The 8,209-nt window shown below is 43.6% G+C and overlaps 1 long non-coding RNA gene across 1 annotated transcript; it reads left to right on the top strand.

The window, feature by feature from the left end:
• Positions 1-494: 494 nt before the first annotated feature.
• Positions 495-4,041, top strand: LOC103460465 (uncharacterized). Its single transcript, XR_532931.3, has 3 exons — positions 495-2,236; positions 2,592-2,669; positions 3,526-4,041. It is a non-coding gene; the product is annotated as an uncharacterized LOC103460465 (long non-coding RNA).
• Positions 4,042-8,209: the final 4,168 nt, after the last annotated feature.

Here is an 8,209-nt window from a genome sequence, read left to right as displayed (position 1 = left end):
GTGAAGGGGCAGAAGCTGGTGAAGTGACCAACTTGATTTCCTCTCTTGTTAGAATAAATACGTTGAACCTGAGTGCATCTGTCGTAAGGTCGACCTGAGACGAACATAAAACATGGAAATGGATGGAAACATGGATGGAAATGGAACATATTTAGCAATCTTCCAGTTGTCCAACCGCAGGCATCTTAATAACATACTCCTCTTAAGAAGATCGAAAAGAAAGACAGCCAGGATTTTGGCCATGGCATTTTGTGGGGCAGTGGCAGCTACATCGGTTCAGCGCAATGTGTGGGCTCGGACTCGAGGTAAAAGGCCACAAACAAACTTTGACACTAACTCTATACAAAACTCCAACATATGAGGAAAATTTATTTACGGACTTGAATGAACTTCTATCTCTCATATGCATTGATTACAATTGTTTGATAATTGTCGGTGATTTCAACATTCATGTCGACAACCCCCAAGGCCGAGAGGCAAAAAAGCTCTTTAAAATATTAGAGAGTTTTGGTTTAACACATGTCAAACAAGCAACACACACTCATGGACACACACTGGACCTGGTTATCAGTAAGGGTATGAACATTTCCAATGTCTCTGTAACTGATGTCGCCCTGTCGGATCACTTTGCTGTTATCTTTGACAGTTCTTTATCTGTTAACCCACTTGGACAAAAAGCTACTATCACAAAACGTACTTTCACAGAAAACACAGCAGAAACATTTAATCAAATCTACTCTTCTCCTCGTCCTTAAGCTATAATGATGGAAGTAAACATGGAGGCTAACGGTGGAGCTTAGCTTACACATTTGAAGTTGTTGTCCGGCCGGAGCAGCATATTAACAACTTAATCCTCATATAGTCCGTCATGATTGTTGTTTTTCTTCCCACTTCCGTGTATCAGGACGCAGAATAGTGAGATTTGTGGAGAAACAGTGACGTTCAGTTCAGATGAATACGGTGTGGACGTTAGGTCGCATTTGAATCGGATACGTATCGGATATGGGTCACATTCGAAAAAGAATCCGACCTGTGCCATGAAAAGATCGGATACAGGTCGCATTATGTCAAAAAAATCGGAATTGTGTCACTTCAGGCTGCAGTGTGAACGCACCCAAGGAGAGTCGGAGCCTGTTGATGCCGTGGCTGCGGTGACGGAGCGACGGAAGGACGACGTTCTCTGTTTCTACCATCGCCGGTTCGGAGTGAAGTCGAAGCGCTACATTCCTCCGTGTTCGTTCGTGCGAAACGACAGAGCCGGCGCTCGGTAGCAGCTGTGTGTGCCGGCAGCTCGGACAAGCTACTTTTCATCATGGATGAGGTTTGTGGACGGCGTTTCCTGGTGGACTCGGTTGCACAGCGGAGCATCATGTTTCGGCAGCTGACGTTTTGTGCAAAAGTAACGGACCACCACTGGTCGCAGCTAACGACACCCCGATTCGCACTAATGGCTCGAAGTTGTGTGTTTCAACGGACGTCAGTTTCAGTGGGACTTTGTGATAGCTTCTGTGTCTTTAACTATTTGTATGGAGTGAAAATAGTCCCAAAATATATGTGTGTGTGTAAAAAGATTTGTGCGCGTGTAAAAAGATTTGTGCGTGCGTAAAAGGATTTGTGCATGCGTACAAAGATTTGTGCGTGTGTAAAAAGATTTGTGCGTGTGTACATGGATTTGTGCGTGTGTACAAGGATTTGTGCGTGTGTAAAAGTATCTGTGCGTGTGTAAAAATATCTGTGTGTGTAATACTGGATTTGTAAACCTTAAAATTAAAATAAACCTTCTCCTACGCCTATAAATGTCGCAAAAGGACACACAAACCACCTGATACACACACACAAAACTGCATTTACACACAGACCCGGTTGCGAGTGCACAAGTATTTTTGAGACTCATTTCACGCTTCGGGGAAGCTCTCAGATTTGTGTGTAGATGGTGCGTTTACATGCTAGTAAAAGCTGGGTCATCTGAGTTTTGCTCTGAGTTTAGTCCTCTGACGTTTCTCATTGTGCTTGTACCGAAGTGGCAAATACTTCAGTTCGGTGGAAAACGGTATATCTCAGCACTTCTTTATAATATCCTAAAATTATTTATAGATATATTGTGCTTTTTTGAGCTGTACAGGAGACTAAGTGGTCTGAAAAGGGACCACTGGGTGGCAGAATGGTTCGCTGGCCGGAAAAATAACCAGGCAAACCCAGAAGCAAGACGGAGCGTCCCGGTGGTCTGTCCTCTGAAGTAAGTAGGATCTAAACCTGCAGGCTTTGCTCTCCGATTATAATGAGACATGGAGTAATTAGAAATGATTTCAGATTACGTTTTATATGTATGGTATTTTGATACTCTGCCATCCCCATGTTTCTGTTAGCGGGAGCTAATGTTTATGTGAGCTATGCTACCTTAGCTGTTGGGAGCTGAGTCCATGTATTTTTATTATCTCACTCTGCACAGTTTGATAGTCTGTCTTCAGTCTTAACTTTAACCCAGGTTGAGATAGTTTTATGATGCCGAAGTCTGCAAGCATCTTCTGGAGATTATGGCATTTATGGATGTTGGTCATCATCACTGAAACCGTATTTTGTTGCTTCAGCAGTAATGAAGGTAGACCTGGACCTGCAGGAACATCATCTGCTGCTAGACTTTAACTTTATTCACCAGAACAAACTGAAAGGTACGTCATTTATGTTGACTTGTCAACTTATTTAAGGATTTAGTCTAATGTTCATGCATAGACCTGTCAGAATAATCAATAAATCAATTAATCGGATGATAAATTAAAACAAACTCAATCAATTCCATTGGCATGATTTATCGTTTTTTTTTTTTTCTTCCTACCAAAAACTGGATAATAAAAGTCTTAAAAATGTCTTCCAGCTCCAGTGTTAAATGTTCATTAGAATTTAAAGATTAATGACCTTTGAGAGTGTGTTCTTGCATTATTATTACATCATTGCCATTACATTACTTTAAAAAATGGTCTCAAAAGAACAATATTATTGTTTGTAGAGATAACTTCTGGAACAACGTATCAGACAGTAAATTTTTTTCGTGGTGACTGACCTATTCGCACATCCTCCAGAATCTTCAGATTAAACTGTGTTTCATTGGCCCTTAAACAAACATATACCTCATCTGCAAACCAGGACAAACCTGCTGTTCTTGTTCGTCTTCATTTCAAATTGATTAATGTAGAAGGTAAAATATATTCAGATAGTTTCAATTTTCACAAGCAGTAAATTTCTTAATTGATATTTTGACACAATTGACAGCTAATAAACACATACTTAGGAATATAAATATTTTATGCATTTATTTAAAGCACCACTTATTTAAAGCACCACTGCAAAAATAGCCTAGAAAGAAAAATTTCTACATACATTGTGATGATCCAAGTAATTTTCAGGTTCAGTAATGTTCTGTCACAGTCAGGTCTGTCAGTGCAACAGCTGTTCAGGAAAATCAACATAATTTTTTCTAACACTAACTGTCTATTTGTACTTTTCTCTGCATCTTCAACCAATCTGCAGCAGCTGAGATTCTGGGAGGTTCAACACCAAAACCTGAAGTTTCAAATTGAGCCGTCAACAGGACCAAGACACCTTTCAAACAACTACAGTAGTTAACCTGCTCTGTTGGTAGATGTTATGGTGTCTCCTTAATCAGTGCAGACTGGCCTTTGCCATAGCGGAAGGTAACCTTTTGACCCACATGTAAAACAACAGAAAGCCGATAATCAGTAAAAGATGCTTTAATATAAAAGCACCAAAACAGTGTCAGATCAGCAGATTTCACAGGGAAGCGGCAACTGGAACAGGCTCACTGAGGAGGAGAGAATGAGTGGTGAGTTCAAGGTCTGTGGGACGTTAGAATTCTGAATGAACGGGAGCGGCCTTACTTGATCAGGCGGCAGGGGAGCCGGGGTGAGTACTGGGATTTCCAGGGGTGGTTTCGGAGAGGAGGATCTGGCTGCGGAACCAGCTTGTGTCTTGAGAAATCCGGTGGGCGGCGTTGGAGGGTGGACAGGTACAAACTTCAGCTCACCGGGAGCAGTTTGAGGGAGGCAGCCAACGAGGGGTTCCAGGTAGGTTAATAAACTGCAGGGTGATGTGAGTGGAGGATCGGGTACCTCCACTCACAAGGGTAAAATCCCACGGCGGCACGAGGGGTGGAGTACACCAGGAACAGCCAGGAGCTAAGAGCTTTGAGTGGTAGGACCACGACGTCACAAGGAGGTATTCTGAAAATGGAGGAACACACGAAGAGTCACTGGGGATTCACAAGGAAATCAACAATGTTAATACTGATGGCCTGAAGTACCATTACTGGTTAACACTTTGTCCTGAGCAGCCATTTAATTCTGGTGTGTTGGGCCAGGACGTATCTAAATGTTGCAGGACACCAGACATCGATGTCTGGATCTGAGAATTCTGTTAGAGGATCAGTGTGTTCCTTCAGCAGTTCCATCATTGCAGAAGGTAGATGAGATCTGAAAGATCCTGATCCTCCAGAAAGTGAAATGACACCAGACCCGATCCATCAGTCGGCCATTTTGTCCTGTGTAGAGATAAATATAAAATGTTATTTATACAGATAGAAATTCAATACATTAGAATTGAAAGGCAATTTATTTCACTTAATTATATTCACTTAGTAAATAAAGTAAAAGGCAAATCAGAATATCTCACAAACTATATATACCAGTGAGCAACATGACTTAGGAATTTGATTGTAACCTTTTGGGCAAAACAGATACTGTAAGAACCACACAGATGATTTTTATGGATTAAAGATTCAAACTGTGCTGAGTGTGATACTAAAAATCCACGCTTAGCTGCGAACAGCTAAAGTAGCATAGCTGACATAAACATTAGCTCCCGCTAACAGAAAAGTATGAGGAGGGCAGAGAATCAAAATACCAGACATATAAAACGTAATCTGAAATCATTTATAATTACTCCATGTCTCATTATAATCAGAGAGCAAAGCCTGCAGGTTTATCTCCTACTTACTTCAGAGGACAAACCACCGGGACACTCCGTCTTGCTTCTGGGTTTGCCTGCCTATTTTTCCGTCCAGCCAACCATTCCGCCACCCAGTGGTCCTTTTTCAGACCACTTAGTCCTCTGTACCACTCAAAAATGCACAATATGTCTATAAATAATTTTAGGATATTATAAGGAAGTGCTGAGATATACCGTTTTCCACCGGACTAAAGTATTTGCCACTTCGGTACAAGCACCTCTCGCCAACATGCTTGCCACAGGTGATTAGTATCAGCGTATGTTAACAGGGTTCCCATGTTTAACGGTTCCCACATTTTCTGCTAAGCATGGGTGGAGCATTGTATAAATAGTCGGTCCACTGGTTTTTGCACGAGCGCGCCACCTAGACACCGCTAAGTTAGCGATAGCAAAGGAGGAGTTTGCAAATATGGAGCATCTTGGCATTGTACGGTGCTCCAAAAGTCCATGGGCATCTCCGTTGCACATGGTTCCCAAAGCAGACAGGGGTTGGCGACCCTGTGGGGATTGTCGGTGCCTTAACAACGCAACCAGTAAGGACAGGTACCCAATTCCTCACATTCAGGATTTTTCTGCCCGCCTGGCTGGAGCAACCGTGTTCTCTAAGGTGGACTTGGTGCAAAGCTATCATCAGGTTCCAGTGCATCCTTTAGATGTACCCAAAACCGCAGTTATCACGCCTTTTGGTCTTTGAGTTTTTACGGATGCCCTTCGGTCTTAAAGGCGCAGCGCAGACTTTCCAGCGGCTTATGGATTTGGTCCTGCAGGGTATGCTGTTTTTGTTCGTCTATTTGGACGATATACTGGTGGCTAGTCCCTCTGCGGAAGAACATATGGTGCATCTTCATCAGCTGTTTGTTAGGTTCAGTGAACATGGCCTGATCGTGAACCCAGCTAAATGCCAATTTTCCACTGCCTGCTGTTGAGTTCCTGGGACACAAGGTGTCATCTCAAGGGGCGGTTCCCCTGCCTGCAAAGTTTGAAGCAGTTTCCGCTTTTCCCCGCCCTCCCTCAGTGAAGCCCCTGCAGGAGTTTTGGAGGAGTAACTTTTATAACCGTTTCATCCCACGGGAAGCTCACCTCATGGACCCCTTGTATGAAGCACTTAGAGGCAAAAAAGGGGACCAGCAGATAGAGTGGACACCCGAGAGGGCGCAGGCATTTGATGATGCCAAGAAGGCCTTGGCTAATGCTGCGCTTTTGGCCCATCCATCTCCAGTTGCTCCTGTGGCTCTAAACAACTGATGCCTCTGAATATGCAGTTGGGGCAGTTTGTGGGCAATGGGTGGATGGTGCCTGGCAACGCCTCGCTTTGTTTAGCAGGAAACTCCGGGATGCTGAAAAAAAATATAGGACCTTTCTTTGACCTGTCCCTGGAACTGCTTGCCCTTTTTCTGGCAACACGCCATTTCCTCTTCATGTTGGAGGGCAGGGACTTGACTGCTTTTGTTGACTACAAGCCTTTCACTTTTGCTATGGCAAAAGTTTCTGAACCGTGGTCGGCTTAGCAACAATGGCATTTGTCTGCCATTTCAGAGTTCACCACTAACATTCAACATGTGGCTGGCAAGAATAATCTGGTGGCTGACTGTCTGTTCAGAGCAAGGGTTGCTTCTGTGCATTTAGGTGTGGACTACCTCGCCATGGCCACAGATCAACTGACACACCAGGATATTCTGGCCTTTAAAGCAGCTGAATCCAGTTTGCATTTATAGGAGGTCTCCTTTCATTTTCTTTGCGATGTCTCGACTGGCAAACCTCAGCCTTTGGTCGCTTCTAGTTGGCATCTGTGGGATTTTGATGCAGTTCACTCCCTTTCACAACCGGGCGTCAAAGCTTCTGTTAAACTGGTAGGGGCAAAGTTTGTGAGGCCGGGACTCCGTAAAGATGTACGGACATGGGCGACTTCTTGTTTGGCTTGCCAGTGTGCCAAGGTCCAACGGTACACTAAGGCTCCACTGGAGCACTTTTCTGTTCCGCAACGGAAGTTTGAGCATGTGAATGTGGACTTAGTGGGGCCGCTTCCACCTTCCAGCGGTTTTACGTATCTCCTGACGATGGTGGACAGAACTACTCGATTTCCGGAGGCAGTTCCGCTGTCATCAACCACTTCGGTTGATGTGGCTTGGGCATTTATTTCCTCCTGGGTGTCCCAGTTTGGTGTGCCATTGGACTTGACCTCTGACAGAGGTCCCCAGTTCACTTCAGAGTTGTGGACTGCAGTGGCAGAGAGCCTTGGGGTTAAACTCCACCGTACTGCTGCCTACCATCTGCAAGCCAATGGTCTTTGTGAGAGGTTCCATCGCACATTGCGGGCCTCATTGGTGGATAATAGTTGGATAGCATTCCTTGGGTTTTGTTGGGCCTGCATTTGGCCCCAAAAGAGGACCTACGGATTTCTTCAGCTGAGTTGGTCCTGGGCCAGCCCTTGCAGGTACTAGGGGAATTTCTTCCGGGTCCGTCGGGTTCGGTTGATTCCCAGGGGAATAGAACGGTTCTAAATGGGGAATCTAGATCTTTTGCCCCGTTAGCAGCACATCACTGCCTTCCACAGGTGTTTGTGCCAAAGGACCTAATGTCTGCCGAGTATGTATTTATCCGCCATGACTCACACCGCCAGTGGTGGAGAAAGTACTCAAAAAATGTACTTAAGTAAAAGTACAAACACAGTCAAAAATGTCCTCAAGTAAAAGTCAAAGTACCACATTAACATTTTACTTAAGTAAAAGTAAAAAAGCACTGGCTTTTAAAAATACTTAAGCATTAAAAATAAAAGTACTTGCTGAATACATAACCTAATCGCTAATATCATTAAGTGTACCAATCGTATTTAATTTTAAACAGAAATGTGCCATTTTAATCAACACAACCACAGATTAAACATGTTTTTATTGTGTTTATTCTCTGTAACAGTTTAGACTTAGATATGTGATTCTATGAATCATAATTTCAGGGATGGAACCATCTCATCTCCTGTCCTAACATAGCATGAACTTCATTAGTGACATTTATTTAGAAAGAAATCCAACTGAACGGGGATGGAAACAAGGTGTGTGGGGGGAGGACATGCAACCAAGGAGCCATGTAGTAGAGTTGTAGTCAAGACCACCGAACCCGAGACCAAGACCAGCGCCAAGTGCTACGTGACACAATAAAATTAAGTTTACCTATCAAAATTGGTTCTCATATT

The sequence above is a fragment of the Poecilia reticulata genome, chromosome 5 (assembly GCF_904066995.2).
Source record: "Poecilia reticulata chromosome 5, P_reticulata-male-v2, whole genome shotgun sequence".
NCBI lineage: Eukaryota > Metazoa > Chordata > Actinopteri > Cyprinodontiformes > Poeciliidae > Poecilia > Poecilia reticulata.
Note: the sequence above shows the minus strand (reverse complement) of the source record. Positions and strands in the feature narration are given on the sequence as shown.